Source organism: Diorhabda sublineata, chromosome 9, assembly GCF_026230105.1.
Source record: "Diorhabda sublineata isolate icDioSubl1.1 chromosome 9, icDioSubl1.1, whole genome shotgun sequence".
NCBI classification, from domain to species: domain Eukaryota; kingdom Metazoa; phylum Arthropoda; class Insecta; order Coleoptera; family Chrysomelidae; genus Diorhabda; species Diorhabda sublineata.
In genome coordinates, this window is record NC_079482.1 from 10,637,354 (window position 1) to 10,655,174 (window position 17,821).

Genomic DNA, 17,821 nt, shown 5'->3' on the forward strand with positions numbered 1-17,821 from the left:
AAAGTCTATCTTCCTAATTTGAAGTCGAATTTCAACATTTCTCATATATTTGAGTGAGTTTGCATCTAACTTTGTCAGATATCATCGAATAACATCCATTGAAGCCCATTGAGATCAACTGTCACTTTGTAATAATTGAAAATTTTCAAAGTCTATCTTCCTAATTCGAGGTCGAATTTCAACATTTCTCATATATTTGAGTGAGTTTGCATCTAACTTTGTTATATATCATCGAATAACATCCATTGGAGCCCATTTAGGTCAACTGTCACTTTGTAATAATTGAAAATATTCAAAGTCTATCTTCCTAATTTGAAGTCGAATTTCAACATTTCTCATACATTTGAGTGAGTTTGCATCTAACTTTGTCAGATATCATCGAATAACATCCATTGAAGCCCATTGAGGTCAACTGTCACTTTGTGTTAATTTAAAATTTTCAAAGTCTATCTTCCTAATTTGAAGTCGAATTTCAACATTTCTCATATATTTGAGTGAGATTGCATCTAACTTTGTTATATATCATCGAATAACATCCATTGGAGCCCATTGAGGTCAACTGTCACTTTGTAATAATTGAAAATTTTCAAAGTCTATCTTCCTAATTTGAAGTCGAACTTCAACATTTCTCATATATTTGAGTGAGTTTGCATCTAACGTTGTCAGATATCATCGAATAACATCAATTGAAGCCCATTGAGGTCAACTGTCACTTTGTGTTAATTGAAAATTTTCAAAGTCTATCTTCCTAATTTGAAGTAGAATTTCAACATTTTTCATATATTTGAGTGAGATTGCATCTAACTTTGTCAGATATCATCGAATAACATCCATTGGAGCCCATTGATTTCAACTGTCACTTTGTAATAATTGAAAATTTTCAAAGTCTATCTTTCTAATTTGAAGTCGAATTTCAACATTTCACATATATTTGAGTGAGTTTGCATCTAACTTTGTCAGATATCATCGAATAACATCCATTGAAGCCCATTGAGGTCAACTGTCACTTTGTGTTAATTTAAAATTTTCAAAGTCTATCTTCCTAATTTGAAGTCGAATTGCAACATTTCTCATATATTTGAGTGAAATTGCATCTAACTTTGTCAAATATCATCGAATAACATCGATTGAAGCCCATTGAGGTCAACTGTCACTTCGTAATAATTGAAAATTTTCAAAGTCTATCTTCCTAATTTGAAGTCGAATTTCAACATTTCTCATATATTCGAGTGAGATTGCATCTAACTTTGTTAGGTATCATCGAATAACATCCATTGAAGCCCATTGAGGTCAACTGTCACTTTGTGTTAATTTAAAATTTTCAAAGTCTATCTTCCTAATTTGAAGTCGAATTTCAACATTTCTCATATATTTGAGTGAGATTGCATCTAACTTTGTCAGATATCATCGAATAACATCCATTGGAGCCCATTGATTTCAACTGTCACTTTGTAATAATTGAAAATTTTCAAAGTCTATCTTCCTAATTTTAAGTCGAATTTCAACATTTCTCATATATTTGAGTGAGATTGCATCTAACTTTGTTAGATATCATCGAATAACATCCATTGAAGCCCATTGAGGTCAACTGTCACTTTGTAATAATTGAAAATTTTCAAAGTCTATCTTCCTAATTTGAAGTCGAATTTCAACATTTTTCATATATCTGAGTGAGATTGCATCTAACTTTGTTAGGTATCATCGAATAACATCCATTGAAGCCCATTGAGGTCAACTGTCACTTTGTGTTAATTTAAAATTTTCAAAGTCTATCTTCCTAATTTGAAGTCGAATTTCAACATTTCTCATATATTTGAGTGAGATTGCATCTAACTTTGGTATATATCATCGAATAACATCCATTGGAGCCCATTGAGGTCAACTGTCACTTTGTAATAATTGAAAATTTTCAAAGTCTATCTTCCTAATTTGAAGTCGAATTTCAACATTTTTCATATATTTGAGTGAGATTGCATCTAACTTTGTTAGATATCATCGAATAACATCCATTGGAGCCCATTGAGGTCAACTGTCACTTTGTAATAATTGAAAATTTTCAAAGTCTATCTTCCTAATTTGAAGTCGAATTTCAACATTTCTCTTATATTTGAGTGAAATTGCATCTAACTTTGTCAGATATCATCGAATAACATCCATTGAAGCCCATTGAGGTCAACTGTCACTTTGTGTTAATTGAAAATTTTCAAAGTCTATCTTCCTAATTTGAAGTCGAATTTCAACATTTTTCATATATTTGAGTGAGTTTGCATCTAACTTTGTCAGATATCATCGAATAACATCCATTGAGGCCCATTGAGGTCAACTGTCACTTTGTGTTAATCTAAAATTTTCAAAGTCTATCTTCCTAATTTGAAGTCGAATTTCAACATTTCTCATATATTTGAGTGAGATTGCATCTAACTTTGTCAGATATCATCGAATAACATCCATTGAAGCCCATTGAGGTCAACTGTCACTTTGTAATAATTGAAAATTTTCAAAGTCTATCTTCCTAATTCGAAGTCGAATTTCAACATTTCTCATATATTTGAGTGAGATTGCATCTAACTTTGTCAGATATCATCGAATAACATCCATTGAAGCCCATTGAGGTCAACTGTCACTTTGTAATAATTGAAAATTTTCAAAGTCTATCTTCCTAATTTGAAGTCGAACTTCAACATTTCTCATATATTTGAGTGAGTTTGCATCTAACGTTGTCAGATATCATCGAATAACATCAATTGAAGCCCATTGAGGTCAACTGTCACTTTGTGTTAATTGAAAATTTTCAAAGTCTATCTTCCTAATTTGAAGTAGAATTTCAACATTTTTCATATATTTGAGTGAGATTGCATCTAACTTTGTCAGATATCATCGAATAACATCCATTGGAGCCCATTGATTTCAACTGTCACTTTGTAATAATTGAAAATTTTCAAAGTCTATCTTTCTAATTTGAAGTCGAATTTCAACATTTCTCATACATTTGAGTGAGTTTGCATCTAACTTTGTCAGATATCATCGAATAACATCCATTGAAGCCCATTGAGGTCAACTGTCACTTTGTGTTAATTTAAAATTTTCAAAGTCTATCTTCCTAATTTGAAGTCGAATTGCAACATTTCTCATATATTTGAGTGAAATTGCATCTAACTTTGTCAAATATCATCGAATAACATCGATTGAAGCCCATTGAGGTCAACTGTCACTTCGTAATAATTGAAAATTTTCAAAGTCTATCTTCCTAATTTGAAGTCGAATTTCAACATTTCTCATATATTCGAGTGAGATTGCATCTAACTTTGTTAGGTATCATCGAATAACATCCATTGAAGCCCATTGAGGTCAACTGTCACTTTGTGTTAATTTAAAATTTTCAAAGTCTATCTTCCTAATTTGAAGTCGAATTTCAACATTTCTCATATATTTGAGTGAGATTGCATCTAACTTTGTCAGATATCATCGAATAACATCCATTGGAGCCCATTGATTTCAACTGTCACTTTGTAATAATTGAAAATTTTCAAAGTCTATCTTCCTAATTTTAAGTCGAATTTCAACATTTCTCATATATTTGAGTGAGATTGCATCTAACTTTGTTAGATATCATCGAATAACATCCATTGAAGCCCATTGAGGTCAACTGTCACTTTGTAATAATTGAAAATTTTCAAAGTCTATCTTCCTAATTTGAAGTCGAATTTCAACATTTCTCATATATTTTAGTGAAATTGCATCTAACTTTGTCAGATATCATCGAATAACATCCATTGAAGCCCATTGAGGTCAACTGTCACTTTGTGTTAATTGAAAATTTTCAAAGTCTATCTTCCTAATTTGAAGTCGAATTTCAACATTTTTCATATATCTGAGTGAGATTGCATCTAACTTTGTTAGGTATCATCGAATAACATCCATTGAAGCCCATTGAGGTCAACTGTCACTTTGTGTTAATTTAAAATTTTCAAAGTCTATCTTCCTAATTTGAAGTCGAATTTCAACATTTCTCATATATTTGAGTGAGATTGCATCTAACTTTGTTATATATCATCGAATAACATCCATTGGAGCCCATTGAGGTCAACTGTCACTTTGTAATAATTGAAAATTTTCAAAGTCTATCTTCCTAATTTGAAGTCGAATTTCAACATTTTTCATATATTTGAGTGAGATTGCATCTAACTTTGTTAGATATCATCGAATAACATCCATTGGAGCCCATTGAGGTCAACTGTCACTTTGTAATAATTGAAAATTTTCAGAGTCTATCTTCCTAATTTGAAGTAGAATTTCAACATTTCTCTTATATTTGAGTGAAATTGCATATAACTTTGTCAGATATCATCGAATAACATCCATTGAAGCCCATTGAGGTCAACTGTCACTTTGTGTTAATTGAAAATTTTCAAAGTCTATCTTCCTAATTTGAAGTCGAATTTCAACATTTTTCATATATTTGAGTGAGTTTGCATCTAACTTTGTCAGATATCATCGAATAACATCCATTGAAGCCCATTGAGGTCAACTGTCACTTTGTGTTAATCTAAAATTTTCAAAGTCTATCTTCCTAATTTGAAGTCGAATTTCAACATTTCTCATATATTTGAGTGAGATTGCATCTAACTTTGTCAGATATCATCGAATAACATCCATTGAAGCCCATTGAGGTCAACTAGGTCAACTGTCACTTTGTAATAATTGAAAATTTTCAAAGTCTATCTTCCTAATTCGAAGTCAAATTTCAACATTTCTCATATATTTGAGTGAGATTGCATCTAACTTTGTCAGATATCATCGAATAACATCCATTGAAGCCCATTGAGGTCAACTGTCACTTTGTAATAATTGAAAATTTTCAAAGTCTATCTTCCTAATTTGAAGTCGAATTTCAACATTTCTCATATATTTGAGTGAGTTTGCATCTAACTTTGTCAGATATCATCGAATAACATCCATTGAAGCCCATTGAGGTCAACTGTCACTTTGTAATAATTGAAAATTTTCAAAGTCTATCTTCCTATTTTGAAGTCGAATTTCAACATTTTCCATATATTTGAGTGAGATTGCATCTAACTTTGTTATATATCATCGAATAACATCCATTGGAGCCCATTGAGGTCAACTGTCACTTTAAAATAATTGAAAATTTTCAAAGTCTATCTTCCTAATTCGAAGTCGAATTTCAACATTTCTCATATATTTGAGTGAGTTTGCATCTAACTTTGTCAAATATCATCGAATAACATCCATTGAAGCCCATTGAGGTCAACTGTCACTTTGTAATAATTGAAAATTTTCAAAGTCTATCTTCCTAATTCGAAGTCGAATTCCAACATTTCTCATATATTTGAGTGAGTTTGCATCTAACTTTGTCAAATATCATCGAATAACATCCATTGAAGCCCATTGAGGTCAACTATCACTTTGTAATAATTGAAAATTTTCAAAGTCTATCTTCCTAATTTGAAGTCGAACTTCAACATTTCTCATATATTTGAGTGAGTTTGCATCTAACGTTGTCAGATATCATCGAATAACATCCATTGAAGCCCATTGAGGTCAACTGTCACTTTGTAATAATTGAAAATTTTCAAAGTCTATCTTCCTAATTTGAAGTCGAATTTCAACATTTCTCATATATTTGAGTGAGTTTGCATCTAACTTTGTCAGATATCATCGAATAAAATCCATTGAAGCCCATTGAGGTCAACTGTCACTTTGTAATAATTGAGAATTTTCAAAGTCTATCTTCCTAATTCGAAGTCGAATTTCATCATTTTCCATATATTTGAGTGAGATTGCATCTAACTTTGTCAGATATCATCGAATAACATCCATTGAAGCCCATTGAGGACAACTGTCACTTTGTGTTAATTGAAAACTTTCAAAGTCTATCTTCCTAATTTGAAGTCGAATTTCAACATTTCTCATATATTTGAGTGAGATTGCATCTAACTTTGTTAGATATCATCGAATAACATCCATTGGAGCCCATTGAGGTCAACTGTCACTTTGTAATAATTGAAAATTTTCAAAGTCTATCTTCCTAATTTGAAGTCGAATTTCAACATTTTTCATATATTTGAGTGAGTTTGCATCTAACTTTGTCAGATATCATCGAATAACATCCATTGAAGCCCATTGAGGTCAACTGTCACTTTGTAATAATTGAAAATTTTCAAAGTCTATCTTCCTAATTTGAAGTCGAATTTCAACATTTTTCATATATTTGAGTGAGTTTGCATCTAACTTTGTCAGATATCATCGAATAACATCCATTGAAGCCCATTGAGGTCAACTGTCACTTTGTAATAATTGAAAATTTTCAAAGTCTATCTTCCTAATTTGAAGTCGAATTTCAACATTTCTCATATATTTGAGTGAGATTGCATCTAACTTTGTTAGATATCATCGAATAACATCCATTGGAGCCCATTGAGGTCAACTGTCACTTTGTAATAATTGAAAATTTTTAAAGTCTATCTTCCTAATTTGAAGTCGAATTTCAACATTTCTCATATATTTGAGTGAGATTGCATCTAACTTTGTCAGATATCATTGAATAACATCGATTGATGCCCATTGAGGTCAACTGTCACTTCGTAATAATTGAAATTATTCAAAGTCTATCTTCCTAATTTGAAGTCGAATTTCATCATTTTTCATATATTTGAGTGAGATTGCATCTAACTTTGTCAGATATCATCGAATAACATCCATTGAAGCCCATTGAGGACAACTGTCACTTTGTGTTAATTGAAAACTTTCAAAGTCTATCTTCCTAATTTGAAGTCGAATTTCAACATTTCTCATATATTTGAGTGAGATTGCATCTAACTTTGTTAGATATCATCGAATAACATCCATTGGAGCCCATTGAGGTCAACTGTCACTTTGTAATAATTGAAAATTTTCAAAGTCTATCTTCCTAATTTGAAGTCGAATTTCAACATTTCTCATATATTTGAGTGAGATTGCATCTAACTTTGTCAGATATCATTGAATAACATCGATTGATGCCCATTGAGGTCAACTGTCACTTCGTAATAATTGAAATTATTCAAAGTCTATCTTCCTAATTTGAAGTCGAATTTCAACATTTTTCATATATTTAAGTGAGATTGCATCTAACTTTGTCAGATATCATCGAATAACATCCATTGAAGCCCATTGAGGTCAACTGTCACTTTGTAATAATTGAGAATTTTCAAAGTCTATCTTCCTAATTCGAAGTCGAATTTCAACATTTTTCATATATTTGAGTGAGATTGCATCCAACTTTGTCAGATATCATCGAATAACATCCATTGAAGCCCATTGAGGACAACTGTCACTTTGTGTTAATTGAAAACTTTCAAAGTCTATCTTCCTAATTTGAAGTCGAATTTCAACATTTCTCATATATTTGAGTGAGATTGCATCTAACTTTGTCAGATATCATCGAATAACATCGATTGAAGCCCATTGAGGTCAACTGTCACTTCGTAATAATTGAAAATTTTCAAAGTCTATCTTCCTAATTTGAAGTCGAATTTCAACATTTCTCATATATTTGAGTGAGATTGCATCTAACTTTGATAAATATCATCGAATAACATCCATTGAAGCCCATTGAGATCAACTGTCACTTTGTAATAATTGAAAATTTTCAAAGTCTATCTTCCTAATTCGAAGTCGAATTTCAACATTTCTCATATATTTGAGTGAGTTTGCATCTAACTTTGTCAGATATCATCGAATAACACCCATTGAAGCCCATTGAGGTCAACTGTCACTTTGTGTTAATTTAAAATTTTCAAAGTCTATCTTCCTAATTTGAAGTCGAATTTCAACATTTCTCATATATTTGAGTGAGATTGCATCTAACTTTGTCAGATATCATCGAATAACATCCATTGAAGCCCATTGAGGTCAACTGTCATTTTGTAATAATTGAAAATTTTCAAAGTCTATCTTCCTATTTTGAAGTCGAATTTCAACATTTTCCATATATTTGAGTGAGATTGCATCTAACTTTGTTATATATCATCGAATAACATCCATTGGAGCCCATTGAGGTCAACTGTCACTTTGTAATAATTGAAAATTTTCAAAGTCTATCTTCCTAATTCGAAGTCGAATTTCAACATTTCTCATATATTTGAGTGAGATTGCATCTAACTTTGTTAAATATCATCGAATAACATCCATTGAAGCCCATTGAGATCAACTGTCACTTTGTAATAATTGAAAATTTTCAAAGTCTATCTTCCTAATTCGAAGTCGAATTTCAACATTTCTCATATATTTGAGTGAGTTTGCATCTAACTTTGTCAGATATCATCGAATAACATCCATTGAAGCCCATTGAGGTCAACTGTCACTTCGTAATAATTGAAAATTTTCAAAGTCTATCTTCCTAATTTGAAGTCGAATTTCAACATTCCTCATATATTTGAGTGAGATTGCATCTAACTTTGTTAGATATCATCGAATAACATCCATTGAAGCCCATTGAGATCAACTGTCACTTTGTAATAATTGAAAATTTTCAAAGTCTATCTTCCTAATTCGAAGTCGAATTTCAACATTTCTCATATATTTGAGTGAGTTTGCATCTAACTTTGTCAGATATCATCGAATAACATCCATTGAAGCCCATTGAGGTCAACTGTCACTTTGTAATAATTGAAAATTTTCAAAGTCTATCTTCCTAATTTGAAGTCGAATTTCAACATTTCTCATATATTTGAGTGAGTTTGCATCTAACGTTGTCAGATATCATCGAATAACATCCATTGAAGCCCATTGAGGTCAACTGTCACTTTGTGTTAATTGAAAATTTTCAAAGTCTATCTTCCTAATTTGAAGTCAAATTTCAACATTTTTCATATATTTGAGTGAGATTGCATCTAACTTTGTCAGATATCATCGAATAACATCCATTGGAGCCCATTGATTTCAACTGTCACTTTGTAATAATTGAAAATTTTCAAACTCTATCTTCCTAATTTGAAGTCGAATTTCAACATTTCTCATATATTTGAGTGAGTTTGCATCTAACTTTGTCAGATATCATCGAATAACATCCATTGAAGCCCATTGAGGTCAACTGTCACTTTGTGTTAATTTAAAATTTTCAAAGTCTATCTTCCTAATTTGAAGTCGAATTTCAACATTTCTCATATATTTGAGTGAGATTGCATCTAACTTTGTCAGATATCATCGAATAACATCCATTGAAGCCCATTGAGGTCAACTGTCACTTTGTGTTAATTTAAAATTTTCAAAGTCTATCTTCCTAATTTGAAGTCGAATTTCAACATTTCTCATATATTTGAGTGAGTTTGCATCTAACGTTGTCAGATATCATCGAATAACATCCATTGAAGCCCATTGAGGTCAACTGTCACTTTGTGTTAATTGAAAATTTTCAAAGTCTATCTTCCTAATTTGAAGTCAAATTTCAACATTTTTCATATATTTGAGTGAGATTGCATCTAACTTTGTCAGATATCATCGAATAACATCCATTGGAGCCCATTGATTTCAACTGTCACTTTGTAATAATTGAAAATTTTCAAACTCTATCTTCCTAATTTGAAGTCGAATTTCAACATTTCTCATATATTTGAGTGAGTTTGCATCTAACTTTGTCAGATATCATCGAATAACATCCATTGAAGCCCATTGAGGTCAACTGTCACTTTGTGTTAATTTAAAATTTTCAAAGTCTATCTTCCTAATTTGAAGTCGAATTTCAACATTTCTCATATATTTGAGTGAGATTGCATCTAACTTTGTTAGATAACATCGAATAACATCCATTGAAGCCCATTGAGATCAACTGTCACTTTGTAATAATTGAAAATTTTCAAAGTCTATCTTCCTAATTTGAAGTCGAATTCCAACATTTCTCATATATTTGAACGAGTTTGCATCTATCTTTGTCAGATATCATCGAATAACATCGATTGAAGCCCATTGAGGTCAACTGTCACTTCGTAATAATTAAAAATTCCAAAGTCTATCTTCCTAATTTGAAGTCGAATTTCAACATTTCTCATATATTTGAGTGAGATTGCATCTAACTTTGTTAGATATCATCGAATAACATCCATTGAAGCCCATTGAGGTCAACTGTCACTTTGTAATAATTGAAAATTTTCAAAGTCTATCTTCCTAATTTGAAGTCGAATTTCAACATTTCTCATATATTTGAGTGAGATTGCATCTGACTTTGTTAGATATCATCGAATAACATCCATTGAAGCCCATTGAGGTCAACTGTCACTTTGTGTTAATTTAAAATTTTCAAAGTCTATCTTCCTAATTTGAAGTCGAATTTCAACATTTCTCATATATTTGAGTGAGATTGCATCTAACTTTGTCAGATATCATCGAATAACATCCATTGAAGCCCATTGAGGTCAACTGTCACTTTGTAATAATTGAAAATTTTCAAATTCTATCTTCCTATTTTGAAGTCGAATTTCAACATTTTCCATATATTTGAGTGAGATTGCATCTAACTTTGTTATATATCATCGAATAACATCCATTGGAGCCCATTGAGGTCAACTGTCACTTTGTAATAATTGAAAATTTTCAAAGTCTATCTTCCTAATTCGAAGTCGAATTTCAACATTTCTCATATATTTGAGTGAGTTTGCATCTAACTTTGTCAAATATCATCGAATAACATCCATTGAAGCCCATTGAGGTCAACTGTCACTTTGTAATAATTGAAAATTTTCAAAGTCTATCTTCCTAATTTGAAGTCGAACTTCAACATTTCTCATATATTTGAGTGAGTTTGCATCTAACGTTGTCAGATATCATCGAATAACATCCATTGAAGCCCATTGAGGTCAACTGTCACTTTGTGTTAATTGAAAATTTTCAAAGTCTATCTTCCTAATTTGAAGTCGAATTTCAACATTTTTCATATATTTGAGTGAGATTGCATCTAACTTTGTCAGATATCATCGAATAACATCCATTGGAGCCCATTGATTTCAACTGTCACTTTGTAATAATTGAAAATTTTCAAACTCTATCTTCCTAATTTGAAGTCGAATTTCAACATTTCTCATATATTTGAGTGAGTTTGCATCTAACTTTATCAGATATCATCGAATAACATCCATTGAAGCCCATTGAGGTCAACTGTCACTTTGTGTTCATTTAAAATTTTCAAAGTCTATCTTCCTAATTTGAAGTCGAATTTCAACATTTCTCATATATTTGAGTGAGATTGCATCTGACTTTGTTAGATATCATCGAATAACATCGATTGAAGCCCATTGAGGTCAACTGTCACTTCGTAATAATTGAAAATTTTCAAAGTCTATCTTCCTAATTTGAAGTCGAATTTCAACATTTCTCATATATTTGAGTGAGATTGCATCTAACTTTGTTAGATAACATCGAATAACATCCATTGAAGCCCATTGAGATCAACTGTCACTTTGTAATAATTGAAAATTTTCAAAGTCTATCTTCCTAATTCGAAGTCGAATTTCAACATTTCTCATATATTTGAGTGAGTTTGCATCTAACTTTGTCAGATATCATCGAATAACATCCATTGAAGCCCATTGAGGTCAACTGTCACTTTGTAATAATTGAAAATTTTCAAAGTCTATCTTCCTATTTTGAAGTCGAATTTCAACATTTTCCATATATTTGAGTGAGATTGCATCTAACTTTGATAGATATCATCGAATAACATCCATTGGAGCCCATTGAGGTCAACTGTCACTTTGTAATAATTGAAAATTTTCAAAGTCTATCTTACTAATTTGAAGTCGAACTTCAACATTTCTCATATATTTGAGTGAGTTTGCATCTAACGTTGTCAGATATCATCGAATAACATCCATTGGAGCCCATTGATTTCAACTGTCACTTTGTAATAATTGAAAATTTTTAAAGTCTATCTTCCTAATTTGAAGTCGAATTTCAACATTTCTCATATATTTGAGTGAGTTTGCATCTAACTTTGTCAGATATCATCGAATAACATCCATTGAAGCCCATTGAGGTCAACTGTCACTTTGTAATAATTGAGAATTTTCAAAGTCTATCTTCCTAATTCGAAGTCGAATTTCATCATTTTTCATATATTTGAGTGAGATTGCATCTAACTTTGTCAGATATCTTCGAATAACATCCATTGAAGCCCATTGAGGACAACTGTCACTTTGTGTTAATTGAAAACTTTCAAAGTCTATCTTCCTAATTTGAAGTCGAATTTCAACATTTCTCATATATTTGAGTGAGATTGCATCTAACTTTGTTAGATATCATCGAATAACATCCATTGGAGCCCATTGAGGTCAACTGTCACTTTGTAATAATTGAAAATTTTCAAAGTCTATCTTCCTAATTTGAAGTCGAATTTCAACATTTTTCATATATTTGAGTGATATTGCATCTAACTTTGTCAGATATCATCGAATAACATCCATTGAAGCCTATTGAGGACAACTGTCACTTTGTGTTAATTGAAAACTCTCAAAGTCTATCTTCCTAATTTGAAGTCGAATTTCAACATTTCTCATATATTTGAGTGAGTTTGCATCTAACTTTGTCAGATATCATCGAATAACATCCATTGAAGCCCATTGAGATCAACTGTCACTTTGTAATAATTGAAAATTTTCAAAGTCTATCTTCCTAATTCGAGGTCGAATTTCAACATTTCTCATATATTTGAGTGAGTTTGCATCTAACTTTGTTATATATCATCGAATAACATCCATTGGAGCCCATTGAGGTCAACTGTCACTTTGTAATAATTGAAAATATTCAAAGTCTATCTTCCTAATTTGAAGTCGAATTTCAACATTTTTCATATAATTGAGTGAAATTGCATCTAACTTTCTCAGATATCATCGAATAACATCCATTGAAGCCCATTGAGGTCAACTGTCACTTTGTAATAATTGAGAATTTTCAAAGTCTATCTTCCTAATTCGAAGTCGAATTTCAACATTTCTCACATATTTGAGTGAGTTTGCATCTAACTTTGTCAAATATCATCGAATAACATCCATTGGAGCCCATTGAGGTCAACTGTCACTTTGTAATAATTAAAAATTTTCAAAGTCTATCTTCCTAATTTGAAGTCGAATTTCAACATTTTTCATATATTTGAGTGAGATTGCATCTAACTTTGTCAGATATCATCGAATAACATCCATTGAAGCCCATTGAGATCAACTGTCACTTTGTAATAATTGAAAATATTCAAAGTCTATCTTCCTAATTTGAAGTCAAATTTCAACATTTTTCATATATTTGAGTGAGATTGCATCTAACTTTGTCAGATATCATCGAACAACATCCATTGAAGCCCATTGAGGACAACTGTCACTTTGTGTTAATTGAAAACTTTCAAAGTCTATCTTCCTAATTTGAAGTCGAATTTCAACATTTCTCACATATTTGAGTGAGTTTGCATCTAACTTTTTCAAATATCATCGAATAACATCCATTGGAGCCCATTGAGGTCAACTGTCACTTTGTAATAATTGAAAATTTTCAAAGTCTATCTTCCTAATTTGAAGTCGAATTTCAACATTTCTCATATATTTGAGTGAGATTGCATCTAACTTTGTTAGATATCATCGAATAACATCCATTGAAGCCCATTGAGATCAACTGTCACTTTGTAATAATTGAAAATTTTCAAAGTCTATCTTCCTAATTCGAAGTCGAATTTCAACATTTCTCATATATTTGAGTGAGTTTGCATCTAACTTTGTCAGATATCATCGAATAACATCCATTGAAGCCCATTGAGGTCAACTGTCACTTTGTAATAATTGAAAATTTTCAAAGTCTATCTTCCTAATTTGAAGTCGAATTTCAACATTTTTCATATATTTGAGTGATATTGCATCTAACTTTGTCAGATATCATCGAATAACATCCATTGAAGCCTATTGAGGACAACTGTCACTTTGTGTTAATTGAAAACTCTCAAAGTCTATCTTCCTAATTTGAAGTCGAATTTCAACATTTCTCATATATTTGAGTGAGTTTGCATCTAACTTTGTCAGATATCATCGAATAACATCCATTGAAGCCCATTGAGATCAACTGTCACTTTGTAATAATTGAAAATTTTCAAAGTCTATCTTCCTAATTCGAGGTCGAATTTCAACATTTCTCATATATTTGAGTGAGTTTGCATCTAACTTTGTTATATATCATCGAATAACATCCATTGGAGCCCATTGAGGTCAACTGTCACTTTGTAATAATTGAAAATATTCAAAGTCTATCTTCCTAATTTGAAGTCGAATTTCAACATTTTTCATATAATTGAGTGAAATTGCATCTAACTTTCTCAGATATCATCGAATAACATCCATTGAAGCCCATTGAGGTCAACTGTCACTTTGTAATAATTGAGAATTTTCAAAGTCTATCTTCCTAATTCGAAGTCGAATTTCAACATTTCTCACATATTTGAGTGAGTTTGCATCTAACTTTGTCAAATATCATCGAATAACATCCATTGGAGCCCATTGAGGTCAACTGTCACTTTGTAATAATTAAAAATTTTCAAAGTCTATCTTCCTAATTTGAAGTCGAATTTCAACATTTTTCATATATTCGAGTGAGATTGCATCTAACTTTGTCAGATATCATCGAATAACATCCATTGAAGCCCATTGAGATCAACTGTCACTTTGTAATAATTGAAAATATTCAAAGTCTATCTTCCTAATTTGAAGTCAAATTTCAACATTTTTCATATATTTGAGTGAGATTGCATCTAACTTTGTCAGATATCATCGAACAACATCCATTGAAGCCCATTGAGGACAACTGTCACTTTGTGTTAATTGAAAACTTTCAAAGTCTATCTTCCTAATTTGAAGTCGAATTTCAACATTTCTCACATATTTGAGTGAGTTTGCATCTAACTTTTTCAAATATCATCGAATAACATCCATTGGAGCCCATTGAGGTCAACTGTCACTTTGTAATAATTGAAAATTTTCAAAGTCTATCTTCCTAATTTGAAGTCGAATTCCAACATTTCTCATATATTTGAGTGAGTTTGCATCTAACTTTGTCAGATATCATCGAATAACATCCATTGAAGCCCATTGAGGTCAACTGTCACTTTGTGTTAATTTAAAATTTTCAAAGTCTATCTTCCTAATTTGAAGTCGAATTCCAACATTTCTCATATATTTGAGTGAGTTTGCATCTAACTTTGTCAGATATCATCGAATAACATCCATTGAAGCCCATTGAGGTCAACTGTCACTTTGTGTTAATTTAAAATTTTCAAAGTCTATCTTCCTAATTTGAAGTCGAATTCCAACATTTCTCATATATTTGAGTGAGTTTGCATCTAACTTCGTCAGATATCATCGAATAACATCCATTGAAGCCCATTGAGGTCAACTGTCACTTTGTGTTAATTTAAAATTTTCAAAGTCTATCTTCCTAATTTGAAGTCGAATTCCAACATTTCTCATATATTTGAGTGAGTTTGCATCTAACTTTGTCAGATATCATCGAATAACATCCATTAAAGCCCATTAAGGTCAACTGTCACTTTGTAATAATTGATCTATTGAAGCCCATTGAGGTCAACTGTCACTTCGTAATAATTGAAAATATTCAAAGTCTATCTTCCTAATTTGAAGTCGAATTTCAACATTTCTCATATATTTGAGTGAGATTGCATCTAACTTTGTCAGATATCATCGAATAACATCGATTGAAGCCCATTGAGGTCAACTGTCACTTTGTAATAATTGAAAATATTCAAAGTCTATCTTCCTAATTTGAAGTCGAATTTCAACATTTTTCATATATTTGAGTGAGATTGCATCTAACTTTGTTAGATATAATCGAATAACATCCATTGGAGCCCATTGAGGTCAACTGTCACTTTGTAATAATTGAAAATTTTCCAAGTCTAACGTCCTAATTTGAAGTCGAGTTTCAACATTTCTCATATATTTGAGTGAGATTGCATCTAACTTTGTCAGATATCATCGAATAACATCCATTGGAGCCCATTGAGGTCAACTTTCACTTTGTAATAATTGAAAATTTTCAAAGTCTATCTTCCTAATTTGAAGTCGAATTTCAACATTTCTCATATATCTGAGTGAGTTTGCATCTAACTTTGTTAGATATCATCGAATTACATCCATTGAAGCCCATTGAGGTCAACTGTCACTTTGTGTTAATTGAAAATTTTCAAAGTCTATCTTCCTAATTTGAAGTCGAATTTCAACATTTTTCATATATTTGAGTGAGATTGCATCTAACTTTGTCAGATATCATCGAATAACATCCATTGAAGCCCATTGAGGTCAACTGTCACTTTGTGTTAATTGAAAATTTTCAAAGTCTATCTTCCTAATTTGAAGACGAATTTCAACATTTCTCATATATTTGAGTGCGTTTGCATCTAACTTTGTCAGATATCATCGAATAACATCCATTGAAGCCCATTGAGGTCAACTGTCACTTTAAAATAATTGAAAATTTTCAAAGTCTATCTTCCTAATTTGAAGTCGAATTTCAACATTTCTCATATATTTGAGTGAGTTTGCATCTAACTTTGTCAGATATCATCGAATAACATCCATTGAAGCCCATTCAGGTCAACTGTCACTTTGTGTTAATTGAAAATTTTCAAAGACTATCTTCCTAATTTGAAGTCGAATTCCAACATTTCTCATATATCTGAGTGAGTTTGCATCTAACTTTGTTAGATATCATCGAATTACATCCATTGAAGCCCATTGAGGTCAACTGTCACTTTGTGTTAATTGAAAATTTTCAAAGTCTATCTTCCTAATTTGAAGTCGAATTTCAACATTTTTCATATATTTGAGTGAGATTGCATCTAACTTTGTCAGATATCATCGAATAACATCCATTGAAGCCCATTGAGGTCAACTGTCACTTTGTGTTAATTGAAAATTTTCAAAGTCTATCTTCCTAATTTGAAGACGAATTTCAACATTTCTCATATATTTGAGTGCGTTTGCATCTAACTTTGTCAGATATCATCGAATAACATCCATTGAAGCCCATTGAGGTCAACTGTCACTTTAAAATAATTGAAAATTTTCAAAGTCTATCTTCCTAATTTGAAGTCGAATTTCAACATTTCTCATATATTTGAGTGAGTTTGCATCTAACTTTGTCAGATATCATCGAATAACATCCATTGAAGCCCATTCAGGTCAACTGTCACTTTGTGTTAATTGAAAATTTTCAAAGACTATCTTCCTAATTTGAAGTCGAATTTCAACATTTCTCATATATCTGAGTGAGTTTGCATCTAACTTTGTTAGATATCATCGAATTACATCCATTGAAGCCCATTGAGGTCAACTGTCACTTTGTGTTAATTGAAAATTTTCAAAGTCTATCTTCCTAATTTGAAGTCGAATTTCAACATTTTTCATATATTTGAGTGAGATTGCATCTAACTTTGTCAGATATCATCGAATAACATCCATTGAAGCCCATTGACGTCAACTGTCACTTTGTGTTAATTGAAAATTTTCAAAGTCTATCTTCCTAATTTGAAGACGAATTTCAACATTTCTCATATATTTGAGTGAGTTTGCATCTAACTTTGTCAGATATCATCGAATAACATCCATTGAAGCCCATTGAGGTCAACTGTCACTTTAAAATAATTGAAAATTTTCAAAGTCTATCTTCCTAATTTGAAGTCGAATTTCAACATTTCTCATATATTTGAGTGAGTTTGCATCTAACTTTGTCAGATATCATCGAATAACATCGATTGAAGCCCATTGAGGTCAACTGTCACTTT